This window comes from Suricata suricatta, chromosome 14 (assembly GCF_006229205.1).
Source record: "Suricata suricatta isolate VVHF042 chromosome 14, meerkat_22Aug2017_6uvM2_HiC, whole genome shotgun sequence".
In the NCBI taxonomy this organism is placed as follows: Eukaryota; Metazoa; Chordata; class Mammalia; order Carnivora; family Herpestidae; genus Suricata; species Suricata suricatta.
The window spans coordinates 79,278,246-79,291,883 of NC_043713.1; the positions used below are offsets into that span (position 1 = coordinate 79,278,246).

The 13,638-nt window shown below is 53.6% G+C and overlaps 1 long non-coding RNA gene across 1 annotated transcript; it reads right to left on the reverse strand.

The window, feature by feature from the left end:
• Positions 1–429: 429 nt before the first annotated feature.
• On the reverse strand, positions 430–10,355 carry LOC115278375. The gene is made up of 6 exons (XR_003902849.1): positions 10,055–10,355; positions 9,424–9,497; positions 2,962–3,176; positions 2,084–2,191; positions 1,398–1,470; positions 430–583 (listed from the first exon to the last, which is right to left on the reverse strand). It is a non-coding gene; the product is annotated as an uncharacterized LOC115278375 (long non-coding RNA).
• Positions 10,356–13,638: the final 3,283 nt, after the last annotated feature.

Here is a 13,638-nt window from a genome sequence, read left to right on the forward strand (position 1 = left end):
CATCACCATGGCAACGAGAAAGTTCTAGTGAAAACCTCAGCCCCTCTTGCTGCATCAAACACCCAGTCCCCAGAGTTCGGAGCAGGAAAGGGGTGTTACGTTAATCATGTGGACCGCTGGTTCCCACCCCCACCCCAGGGGACCTGTGACAGCGTCAAGAGACGTTTCTGGTCATCACAGCTGGGGAGGAGGGTAGAGGCCAGGGGATGTGGCCTGCAAAGAATTGTCCAACCTGAAACATCGGCATTATCAACGGCTCTCCATGATGATGAAATGCTCTGTATCTGTGCTGTCCCGATGGGGGCGGGGGTGGGGGGGACAGGCACGGGGTGGTTCCTGGACACTCGAAATGTGCCTACTGCAACTAAGGAACTGAACTCCGAATTTTATTTAACTTTAATTAATTTAAAATTAAATAGCCACACCCTATTAGACAGAGCAGCTCAGGACCACCTTGAGCTAGGTGGATCCTTTATATTCTTAAAGAGGGTTTCCGAGAACTGGATTGAGGAGTGAAGGAAATGAGAACATAGAACACAAGCTGCTTGAGAGGACTGATCCGTCTGCTTTCGACTTTTCACACCTGAAAAAGAGAGAGAGCAAGTGAACAGAGAGACGGGGAGAAAGGTAAGGGAGGCAGGACCGACAGAGGCAATGACGTGATTTAACAGGCACACAACGGGGATTGGACACCCGGCCTCGCAAAAGCTCTTGGCTGTCCTGAGCCTCACTTTGCCAATCTGTAAAATGGGATCGCTATTCCCATTTTTTTAACTCATGGCTCACCGTTAACAGTCCCTAGAGGTTGTCATCTCATCTCATGTCCCCACCTCTCTCTGAGGCAGAGGGGGACAGAGATGAGACAGCCCAACTTGAAGCTGAGGCTACTGAGACCCACAGGTGAGCTGTGGCTCGGCGGAGGTCACGCAGCCCGGGAGCAGAGCGAGAATGACAGCCTGAGTGTCAGGACTTGGAGTCTAGGGTTCGTGCCTCCTGTGCCAGCTCTGTACTCAGGCCAAGTGGGACCATGACAAAGGTCTGCGGCTGCTGACCTCACCTAGCAAGAAGTCACACATATGAGCTGTGTGACTGGGTGGGTACCCAGACGCAGGACAGACACATAGGGGTCTACCAGGTCACACCGACCCCACAGCCCTGAGGGAGCACTTCCTTGACTCCCCACAACAGCACTGGGAAGGGGTCCTGGAATCACTGAAGAAATGATCAAGGCACAGAGACGTGCAGTCCTTGCCCACGGTCACACAGCTTGTCGCTGGTGAGCCTGAAGTCTCAGCCCCACCCCGGCTCCAGGCCTCTGGCTCCAGACACTCTGTGCTGATGGGGCATCGAGCTGATCAGAGAGGTCTGAGGCAGGCCAGACTGAAAAGGGGGCTCACCAGGATCTGGCTCCGTGATTTGGAGGGCCAGACATTCAAGAGAAAGCCGGAACGAGACAGTCCCAAGATGCTCCTACATGAAACACAAAGACATGAGACTCCTTGGAAATACAGAAGCCTGAAAACGGTGTCAGAACTATCCACATTACCCCACTCTGAAGGGAGGCACGCAGCTGGCCACTGTGGACCAGGGAAGGCATCCTGGAGGAGGAGGCTCCGACCGGCTCTTGGAAGAAGAGAGAGGCACCCTTCAGCAGGACAAAGGTAAGCCCAGGCAGGGGAACGTGCTGCGTGGAGGTGGAGAACCCACAATCTGGTGCCGGTTCCTGCACATACGGGCTCCTGCCCCTCTCTCGATCTGGGTTCCCTCGTGGGTAACCTGGGACTCACCCTACAATGCCCCTGAAAGCCTTCGTGAATCGTAGTGCAGCCTAGAAGCGAGTTTAAGGACACAAGTCGGGGGAGCAGACCTGGGTTCAAATTCAGTCTCTGTCACATATAAGCTGTGTGACTGGGCGGGTCCCTGAGCCTCTCTGAGCCTCGTTTACTTACCCGTAAATTAGGAGTGATCAAAATGTCAGCCTTGCCACGATTAATTGAGATAATGCAGCACAGGCAAACTGTCTATCAGGATGTAAGCACTCAGCTCACAACAGTCACTCTTAGTTGACTACATGAGGACTTACGTGGCACCTGTTCTGTACCAGGCACTTTGCAAGCTGCTTTGCTCATGAGACATGGACGGACTCCTCTGATCCTGCACCTACGCTGTGAGACGGTGTATCAGGCAGGACCTGAGCAGGAGACAGACACCACTGTGAGTGTGAGCACAGAGGCAAAGCTAAGGCCACGAACGGGTCACACCCCCACCTCTAGGCTGCCTGGAGGAGCAGAGGGATGGGGCGATGTTTCTGGAGCCCAGTGGCCAGGAGTCCTCTGATGGAGTCTTCGGATGGAAGCTGGGCTCACAGCTGGGGACCCTCTAGGAGGACAGGAGGCTGTTAACCCCAAGGCAGGGCAAGAGAGGAAGACACACCCTGGCTTCTCCAGACTCCCATTGGTGGAAGCCAGCTGACACAGAGGAGCCCAGGCTTAGGAGAGAGCTGGGGTGGGGGAGGGGCAAACAGGAAAGGGATCTGACGACCGGCATGAGTGGGGGCATCACACTGAGATGCAGAAAAATCAAGCAACGTGCCTGGGGTCGCATGGGCCCCTCCTGACCCAGTAGGAGCCTGTGCTCCTAAAATCCCCCACGCAAGGGCACCTTCCATGTGGCAGGTCAAGAATGGGTTTTATAGGGGCGCCTGGGTGGCTCAGTCAGTTAAGCCTCCGGCTTCGGCTCAGGTCAGATCTCACGTTCGTGGGTTCAAGCCCCGTGTCAGGCTCTGTGCTGACAGCTAGCTCAGAGCCTGGAGCCTGCTTCGGGTTCTGTGTCTCCTTCTCTCTCTGCCCCTCCCCCTCTCATGCTCTGTCTCTCTCTGTATCAAAAATAAATAAAACATTAAAAATATTTTAAAAAAAAAAGAATGGGTTTTATAGATGCCAGAGTTGACCGGAGCCCTACCTCCGGAGGGACAGGGCCAGGCCAAAAGGGCAGATGTCTTCCTGGAGAGAAGCCAGGCGCCAGCCCCGAAGGCGGCAGGAAGGACCAGGATTTGACCTGCAGGAGGACAGAGCCGGAGCGACCAGGAGAGGAGACAGCCACCTTCTCCAGAAGCGCATTACCAGCAATTTCCCGAGGTGACGGGGACGGGGATCGCCGGCACGAATGTTGCCCATCTGTAATCGCAAAGCAAGCATTTTTCCACCTCTTAATGGGGGACCCAACCAATCCGCGAGACACCCTATTTCTCTTTGTCTGCCCCTGCCAAGTCAGCAGGCTGACTGATCTCCCCCGGGTGATTAATTTTCCCCTTGACACCCTGGGGAATGAGACATTTGTCCCAAGGGTAGAGAGACAAAGAGGCAGGTCTGAAGTGCAGGAGGGCAGCGGGGCGGCCCAGGCCTGGCCCACTGTCCCAGGCACCCTGCTCCTAGGGGGCCGGGGCGGAGGGCAGGCTGGCTGGAGAGCAGGGTCTGCAGGCTAAGGGGGCCTGGGAGAGTGTGTCCAGCCTAGGGGTTAGCAAAAGGGAAGAGCCAGGGCGGAATAGAAGAAAACCAGTGGGTGCCAATATCCCACCGGGGGACGAAATGGGGTCTCTCTGGACAGTCAGGCCAGGATTTCAACAACTTCATGGGCTATTTTGTTTTCTGAATTGCCAAGATTCTGGATCAAACCAATTAGGGGAAATAGGGGAGGGAGCATACAGAACGTATATTATGTCTCTCCTGCCTCTTCTGGAATTATAGCCTAGTGGCTGCGTACACAGTTCCTAAGAGCCAGAATCTCTGGATTCAAGTCCTGCCTCAGCCATTTGCTAGCTGTGAGATTTGGGGCAAGTTGCTTAACCTTGCTAAGGCTCAGTTTCCTCATCTGTTAAATGGGGCTAATGCTTTTCCTCGCCTCCTAGAGTTGTTAGGAAATCTTCTGTTTTAGGTATCTAAAGCCTTAGCCGTGTGCCCCGCCCATCATGGCTGCTATAGATGTCTTAGTCTTTACTCTTTACATTTATGAGGTTGGAGACCCTCCCGTCCTTGAGTCATTTACAAATGCCCCCCGGCCACAAGCGTGGATCTTGAGCAGCACGCCCAACATGATTCATTGAGCGCCTTCTGTTTTTACTTAAATTCATTTGGGAAGAAAATTTACATCCTGATCTCAAATGGGACATCACGCCCATGTCATAATGAGAAGTTAACTGGAAAAATGAATACCACAGAAAGAAGAGCCTGCTATTAGATGCTAGCCAGTCCCCGTGGTCTGCGGAAGGATTCATGACTGAGCCCACTCTCCCGTGAAAAGGGGAGACTGGCTGGGACTACTTAGAGCTGACGTTGAAGACAAAGTAGTATCTAGCTGAGACTTCTCCACGGTGGAATTGAAAGAAGACGCAAAAAGGAGTAACTGTCTCCCCATCAGGTTCAGGGTCAGGTAGGGTCCCGTGCACACACAGTCGTGAAGACCCTCTTCTTGAGCCACAGGGCTGCCCTTCGGCCCCACCCAGTGCGCCGCATCCTTCCAGGGACCTTCCAGCCCTGACTGGTGGTGGCTTGGCACCTCTAGGTCTTGGGAGGAGTGAGCCCAGCCCCCTGCTGAGGTCAAGAAGCAGCAGTGGTTTTCCCACACAGACTAGTGGGATTCGAACTGTCACCCAAGGACCGACAAGGGCTCGAGGTTCAGCAGCACCCCACTTCCCCTAGGCTTCCCTCTTGGCTTCCCAAAGAATCAAAAGCCACTGATGCCGTGCTTTCTTGCCATCTTTTCCCACCCATCGCAGCAGATCGTCCTGTGGCCACTGAAATCATGAACCCTGCACATTTCTTTTAAGCAGCAGGTGGTTGGGAAGAAGAGAGTGCTATTTGGGTCACAGGCTGGTTGAAGCGCCAACAGGTTAATAAGGAGAAGTGAGGGCTGGTGGGTTGCCAGTGTCCCAGGAGCTGTGGGAGAGAAGGGAAGCAATCTGGCAGTAGGAGAAATGGGGGGAGAGGAACGGCACTCCTGTATTTGGGCTCTTTCTCACCTCTCCCATCTCCCCACTCCTCAGTCCAGGTACCTCAGGGGGAATCCGTGTCTCGGGAAACCCGCATGAGGTCAGTAATGTTCAACAGGGGCTTTGGAACTCTCATAGGAGATCCACTAACAACATTTATTGAGCACCTACTGTGTGCCTTGATGAACTCATCGCTGACTTCCCCTCTGTACCTTCCATGGAGCCTGGAATGTAGGTAGTTGAATGCTTGTGGAAGGAATCAATGGGTGAATGACTGAAGTGAATTGATTGGATGGATGGATGATAGGTATTTGGATGAATGGTTAATAAAGATGTGTGGATAGAAGGACAGATACATGGAAGAAAGGGAGGAAGGAAGGAAGGAAGGAAGAAAGGAAGGGAAGAAGGAAGGAAGGAATGGAGGAGGGAGGAAAGAAGAAAGGAAGGAAGGGAAGAAAGGAGGGAGGGAAGCAAGAAGGGCGTTGGGCAGTACGCTAGCTCTCCGGAGGTTCAAATCTATTACATCAAACACATTACAAAGCTGCTGATAGCCGAGGGCTTGTCTAGGATGGACACAGCACATAGAATTTAGGGCCACCTTCATTTTCAGTTCCCCTGACAACAACCTTCCACTCCAATTGGACTGATCTCCCACTGTCCCCAGCATACACCATGACTTCCCCACCGCTGTGCCCTTCCTCACACGGTTCCCTGTCACCCAGAATACCCTCTCTGCTCCCCTACACATCCAAATGCAATCCATCGTCTGACCTGACTCAAGGCCACCTGGACCAGGCAGCACCAAGCTCCTTCCCCGTTCTAGCTGGACGACTCCAGGGAATATAACATGAGTTTGTTTGTGTTTTAAATGAGAGCATGTACTTGAAAAGTACTTTGCAATCCAGAAATAACACTCAAAGGTTGGTAAGTGAAATGGGTGCTGTTACTGTTCTTGTGGATAATCATAATATCCAAGCTTTTGTGCTCACAATGTGCCAGGCGCCGTGCTAGCACTCAAAGGTGCTGCCTTGACTGGATCTTCACAAGAACCCTGCAATCCGCAATCTATATAAGAGGAAAGAAAGCTCAGAGAGGTTAAGTAACATGCTTGAGGTTGCAGAGCTGAGTGGCAAGGCTGGGACCAGTACGCAGGTCTGAGCTTTTCTCTAACACTTGTGCAGTTGACTCGGGGAACTGGTTCACTCTGCTCTTTCTGTGTCTAGTTAACCCTGCGTTCACCCAACTAGACTGTAGAAACAGAAAGTGGGTGTCCATTTTTCCATGGGTCCCGCAGCCAGGCCAACACTTCTAAGTGAGCCATTGATGCAAGTCGCCCTTGAGTCTTAAGAAAACCTCTACCCTCCGTCATCCTTCGTTTCTTCCCAAGTACAAGCTCGGGAGATCTCTCACCATAAAATCCATGGGTTTGGGCTGCATGTCCCAAACCTCAAATACACCGTGGACACCTCCTACTTCAGATGCAGATTCATCTCAGCCTCTGCTGCCCTCCCCCCCGGAATATCCCACCCCCCACATCCCTGTTGCGTAAGGAACTCAAATACAAGTGCGTAAGAAGTCACCTTTGCGACTGTGAGATGTGTCCATGACAATTGCAAAAACGCAGGAATCAGTCCCCCATTTTACGGATGAGCCGCTTGGGGGTTGGAATCCTCTGGCGTGCACAAGGGATGGCGTCTGCAAATACCAGGTCTTTTCCCAGCCTGGGGTGGGGGAGGGGGGAGTGGAAACGGGACAGAAACGAGGCTCTGTTTTGCACAAGCCTTTCTAATCCAAAGCAAACAAATAAAGCCAGGAAAGAGAGAACCGGGAAGCCAGCACTCCCGCACATCAATGCCCACTGCCAGCTCAGGGGTTTTTAATTGCCTCAGGAACCACCTGGTCTCCGTTTAGCAGAAAACTGCCCCCTTGGCTTGGCGCAGCGGCAGTGGGGCGGCAGAGGGACGTCAGGTGCTTCTTGGCTGGGAGCGGGGAGAAGGCTGGGACCGAGCTTTCAGCCAACCTGAGCTCCCGCCTCCATGGGATGGACCATCCGGTCCAGGCGGGAGGCTCCTTTCCCGTTGGATGGAGAGGGGTTCGCTCGCCACGTTGCGGGGGGGTTTTGTTTTCTTCCTTCTGCTCCTGGCAGGGGAGGCTGGCAGAGTTGGCTGTGAGCCCTGTCCCTGGAATTTGCCATCTCAATTAGGACCCAAGATGGGCAAAACACCTGACAGGGAGAGGAGGAGGAGAGATGGAGAGAAGCGGGGATGGGAACCCCTCCGGCCGGGCCTCTGGGAAGCAGAGATCCAGGGAGAGAAGGAAGGCAGAGGACCTGAAAGTCTTCCAGACCCGCTTTGGAGGGGAAGTGGGGAGGGGTCACCCAAGGACATGCAAGGGGTGGGGGTGGGGGGCCCTGGAAAAGCTCTCCATCTTTCTGACAACTATTACTAATCAGTTACCTTCCAGGGCACACCTACTACATACCAAGTAGGCTACTAAATATTCACGGGCATTATCTGCATCTTCCTGGCCACCCCCACGAGGTAAGTATTCTTTCCTTCATTCATTCCCACAAGGGTTTCTTGAGCACATACTGATCCCCTTCTCCATCCCCAGGATTTGGTGATCATCTTTTCAGACAGGCACAGTCCCTGCCCTCATGGAAGTTTACAATCCAGTCGGGGAGACAGGAAACAAACAGATAAATAACAACTATTTTAGAAGGTGATTGGGAAAAGTATCTCTAAGGATTTAAAAAAATTTGTTAAATATTTCTTCATGTCTGAAAGAGAGAGAGACAAAGAGTGAGTGAGCAGGGGTCAGGAGCAGAGAGAATGCGACACCAAATCCGAAGCAGCTCCAGACTCTGAGCGGTCAGCACAGACCATGATGCGGGGCTCAAACCCACAGACCGCGAGATCATGACCTAAGCTGAAGCTGGACACTCGCCCCACTGAGCCCCCCAGGCGCCCCAGAAGCAGTCAACATTTGAGCAGAGACTTGAATGAACTGAGGAGACAAGTAGATAGGAGAAGAGCAATCCAGGCAGAGGGAACCGCAAGGGCAAAAGTCCTGGGGTGGGAATAAGCTTGTGGGTTTGAGTGGCAGCCCAAGGACCAGTATGGCTGGCACACAGTGAGGTGAGGACTGGGAGGCAGCGGGGAGTCAACCAGGCACGTCCTTGGAAGTCATGGGGAGCAGGTAGGATGTGGAGGGTTTGAGCTGGGGGGGTGTGATCTGGTTGGGTAACTTACAGAATCCCTCTGGCAGTGTGCGGGGCTGTGGGGAGGACTGCTGGGCCTAGAAGTGGGAGCAGGGAGGCCATGAAGAAGGCTGCCCCTCATACTGGAGACAGGGCAGATGGAGACCGCCATCGTTCAGATCCAGGCAGGGCAGTGGGATGGACGGATATATTTGATGTGGGTCGCAGTTTGGAGCCGGAAGCAAGGCAAACAAGTACTCTTCATTCACAAATGGGCAAACTGAGGCTCGGAGAGTAAGCAGGACTTGCCCAAGTCTTCTCAGTAAGTTGGTGGGCCTGGGACCAGTACCCAGGACTCCCCAGCAGAAAGCTCCCCTGCGCCCCAAGTCATCTTAAAAACAGCAGTCCGTGTGGCTTTTTCCTCAAAGAAACAGATCATCCATGTTTTGGGCTGTGCAGGGGAGCCGGTCTGATTGCAGCTGCTCAGCTCTGCTCTCTCGCGGACAGTATGGAAACGAACGGGCGTGGCTGTGTGCCAATAAAACTTTATTTACAAAACCGGAGGAGGGGACGGGGAGGACTGCCCAGGAGCCAGTTTGCTGGCTCTTGACCAAAAACGTGGCCCAAGAAACCTTTCAGAAGAAGTGAGCGAAGAGGGATCACCTCCCGAAACCAAATAACCTTACCTGATTTAGGTTGATGGGACCGAACTTCTGTGACTTGAGAAGGTAAAAGACGCTTATTGCAAAGAAACAGTTAACTTTTGACTCAAAGCCAGAAAACTTCCAACTCCACTAAGAAGGCCTGTTTTAAGCCTCCCAGGGAGGACAGGCTGAGCAGGAGTCCCCGCTCAGAGGTGTTTGTCTGTCTGTCTGATGACAAGGAGAGGTGGGGACACCGGCGCCATCAATGCCGCAGCTGTTTGGACTGGCAATACCTCCAGACCACTGGCGCTCTGCGGCCGTCCCAGGAGAGAAAGCAGGACACAGATGCTATTCCAGAGCATGAAATGGGTTGGAGGAAATGGAGACATCGCCGAGGGGGTGGGGGGGAGTGAGAGAGAGCCCACCCCCCCCCCTTGGGGTCCCTGTCATCTGTATTAAGAAAGGGCTGGTCCTGCCTGAAAATTGTGGCTGTTTGGTTTGATGTGAGTTTACGCATGTGTCTGTTGGGTGAGCATGCATTTTTTTTTCCTTTAGATTTGGTATTTGGTTTAACAAAGGCATCTCGGCCATACCTGGTTTGTGAGGCTCCTGTCACTTGGGAGACTTCAATGCAAGCCCCGGCTGGGCGGAGCTTCGGGTTCCTTCTCTAGGAAGCAGGAAACAATCGGGGTAGAAGCGGCATCTCATTGGACTAGCCCAGTGCCTCTCAACCTCGCGGGCGCATCAGAATCACCTGGGAATCTTAAATCCTCCCCCCTCGCCGCCCCCCCACCCGCTTCCCAGGGCTCCTCCCCAGAGATTCTGATTCAGGCGGTGGAGGGCGGGGCTTGGCTCTGGATACTCTTTTAAAATGCCCTTTTTTTTTTTTTTTTTTGGCAATTCTTGGGTGTAGCCAGGATTGGGACCCACTTGGCTGGATGTTCAATGTAGATATCAGGACGGGGTACTCTGCGGGGGCAACGTGATCCGCGGGGGGCGTTTGGCATGTCTGGGGATATTTGGGGGTCATCACGGCTAAAGTGCTGGGGGTTACTGGCATGTCCAGTGGGCAGAAGCCAAGGATGCCACCAAACACGTCACACCGCACAGGACAGCCCCCAAATGAAGTATCCAGGGGGCCAAGATTGAGGAAGGCTGGCGGAAGGATGGCTAAGTGATGTGACAGGGCTGAGCTGGGGGCAAGATCCAGAAGGGATACCTTACCCGCAAAGGTCCAGCAGCCCTCAGCTCCGGTAGAAGTTCCTCAGTGAAGCCACTCCAGGCTCCTCCCATGTGTGGGAGGTGCCCCTCCCCGTGCAGCTCCCACGGCAGTCGTGTGCATCCATCCGGGTCCGGGATGGGCACGAGAAGCCACGTGAAGTGTTCGCAAAGACAGGAAGGTTACAAGGAACCGGTGATTCTAGTGCTGAGAAAGCCGCTCTCCCGCAGGGGAGAGTGAGGACACACCGGAGATTTGCAAGAGCAGGAAGCCGCCTCCACCCCAGTCAGGAGGGACAGAGGAAGAAGGAGCCAGGCACTGGAGGTCCTCAGAAGAAACCAGAAGCACACCCAGGGGCTCTCCAGAACGGGCTGGAGCCACGGGAGGGGGTTCCATGGAAGCCACCCACAGAAGAGACCGCAGGGGTAGTGCTCAGCTTCTCCCTTCCTCCCACCTTCCAGTGCCCTGATGGTGCGTCCTGGTGCCAAACTCAACTGGCCGGGAGCCTAGAAATGCAGCCTGTCGGTGCCAGCCCTTGGTAGCAGGGCAAGGGCAGGGAATGGATCTGAGAGCAAAGGAACCCTGTAAGTTCCTACTCTAACCAGCCACTTGTGATGACCCCTTGTGCCTACCCAGGGCCGGGCGGTGAAGAGGTGACCGTCTGTGTCTGACGGCGCACAGGGTCGGGGGTGCTTTTATGTTGGACACGCCATCCCGCTCCCTTCTGCGATCAGTCTGGGATGGTTTCAGAGGGATCTGTGGTCCAGCCAACGTCGAGACTTCCCTATCACATCTCCTGGCTGGGATTAACCCAGAGACCATGTGGTGAGCACCTGTTACATACCTCTCCCAATGTTGCGAGCTTTAGGGGCTCAGAAGCCCAACAGAATGCAGTGAACAAGACAGGCGACCGACATGAGAGACAGACAGTAAGGGAGTGAACAACTACCTTAAATAATTTCAGGTGATTTCAAGTGCAGGGGCGGAGGCACCAAACAGGATGATGTCATCAAAAGCCATCAGGAAGACGGGGCAGGGGCTAGTTTCCATAGGGAGGTCAGCAGAAGCCTCTGAGATGTTTAAGCTGAGTCCCAAGTGATGTAAAGGGTAGAGACTTGGTACAGGAAAGGCATCCCAGCCAGTGCAAAGGCCCTGAGGTGGGGTGCACTTGGGTCTGAAGAATGACAGAGGCCAGCGTCACTAATTGGCTGTTAGTTTAGAAGGGATAGGAGCTTTAGGTAGTGTAGCGACATGACCTGGCTCCTGGGTTTGCACCCTGACCGCCGTGTGGCAACGTGCACTAGGTTGAACAAATGAATCGGGCTGTCATTGATTCACTTAGATATTTACCAACTAGTAACTTCTCTCCCGTCCTCAAAAATGGGGGACCATTATACGAGGATGTCAAGCCTTCATCTCACCAAGGTTTGCAAATGTCCAAAAAGAAAAAAGAAAAGCCTACCAGATCCTCCTCATCACAATTTTAAGACAGAGGACATTCTAGCACCAGAAAACAAGGCGAAGGGAAGAAGGACATAATCTCAGAATAAAGGACAATGCTTTGTATTCCATAGAGTTACCTTTGTGCAAGGCTCCCTCCTTCATCCTGACTTTGCTCATTTTCTCTGAGGACGATGGCCACTTCATCAGGCCCCGGTGCGTCCTTGACCCCCAGAGCTGGCCAGGAAGGCAGAGGAGTAGCCGGGGTGGGATGCAGCCCGGGTCCTCCAGGAGATGCTGTGGTGAAGCCCTTTTTCATCCAGAGCCCTTCAGATAAACCTAAACTCCCCCACGGAGAGAAATCAGGATCTAGTGCAATCTCCTCCCACCCTAGGACACCCCCACCCCGTGTCTAGTGTGACGATCATTGAGCCATAAAAGGCAGAAGTCCTGGGGTGCCTGGGTGGCTCACTGGGTTAAGCATCTGACTCTTGGTCTCAGCTCAGGTCATGATCTCATGGTTCGTGAGATCATACCGGGGCTCTGCACTGACAGTGTGGAGCCTGCTTGGGATTCTCTCTCTCTGCCCCTCCCTAGCCCAGGTGCACACATGTGCTTGCTCTCTCTCTCTCTGTCTCTCTCAAAATAAATAAATAAACTTTTAAAAAGGCAGAAGTCCTCCCTGGGAGCTCAGAAGACAACACTGAGCTGTAGGTCATACAAAAAAATACAGATAATATTGACTGAGCACTCACAGGTGCTCACAATTCTCTCCCAAGAGCTTGATACATATTAAGCCCGAGCGCCTGGGCGGCTCAGTCAGTTGAGCATCCGACTTTGGCTGAGGTCATGATCTCGTGGTTTGTGAATTGGAGCCCCACATTGGGCTCTGTGCTGTCATCGCAGAACCCGCTTCGGATCCTCTGTCGCCCTCTCTCTCTCTCTGCCCCTCCCCCCCTCAAAAATAAACATTTAAAGTAAATAAATAGTAAGCCATTTAACAATGATAATCTATTAATTGTAATGTGTTATATGTAATATACATGTACTATGATTTAACACGTCTGTGGTATTACGTAATCACAACAGTCAGGCAGACTCCACAGTTCTGTGATGACAATGAAGGCGAGGAGAGATGAAGTCCTAGCTTGCCCGTGGTGACCGCAATTAAGGGGGGAGCGGGCAACCTGCGCGGCCGGACTCCTGTGTGCGCGACTTCAGTTTTTCCACTTCGCCACTTTGCTTTTGCAAACATAAAATCACACTGTGATACTGACTATGCTTTATGGAACCGCAGGTGCCCCCGCCCTTTCCTCCCCCAAGATTCAGATCCAAGTCCCATTCATTTATTCAGCCCAAAGGCATTGAATGCCTACCACATGGAAGGTTCTTTACTGGGCACTGGGGGGGGGCGAGGGGAGGGGGCTGGAGGGGATGCTCTGGAGAGGGGAGCGCCAGGGTAAAAGCCTGGAGGTATCTGTGATGACAGAGACAGACCAGAGAGATGGGGAGGCAGGGGAGAGGTGCCGGAGAGGAGGGGTGACTGGCAGCAGGAGGCAGGGAGGTCAGGAGGCGCTGGGTTTCTATGTCACTGCCCCGCCCACAGCCACCTCTTGGACAGTGAAAGGGCACATCAGTGAAACACAGGAAGGACCCTTGTAGGTTCTTTTCCAAGGCTGCTTTTCAATCCCACGCCTTCCCTCAAGGTTTACTCCTTCATTCCATGCCTTCACGGGCACCTTCTCCATGAGGTGCCGGCCCCTGAGCACACAGCCGAGCACCAAACAGACGGGAGGACGGCGGAGGTGCACGGAAGTCAGATACTCCGCAGAACGAGCCTGTGATCACAGAGCCATGAGGGGAGGACCCGAACAGGTCCTGAGGCAACACAAGGCCACCTTGCTCTGTCTGCCCGGCTAGCAGCCAGGAGGTGGCCTTTGGGCTCTGATTAGAAAGAAGAGCCACCTCTGGCTGGCGTAGAGCTTCTCACCCCTCCCAGGGCCTCAAAGTCACCTGAGGACACTTTAAAAATACCCAAGCCCGGGACCCACCCGGAGAGAAGCCGCCTGGATTGGTCTGAGCAGGGTTCGAAGGTTGGGGACCATCAGGTACCTGACGGGGGGACGCAGGCCGTGTTGGGAAAGGCAGG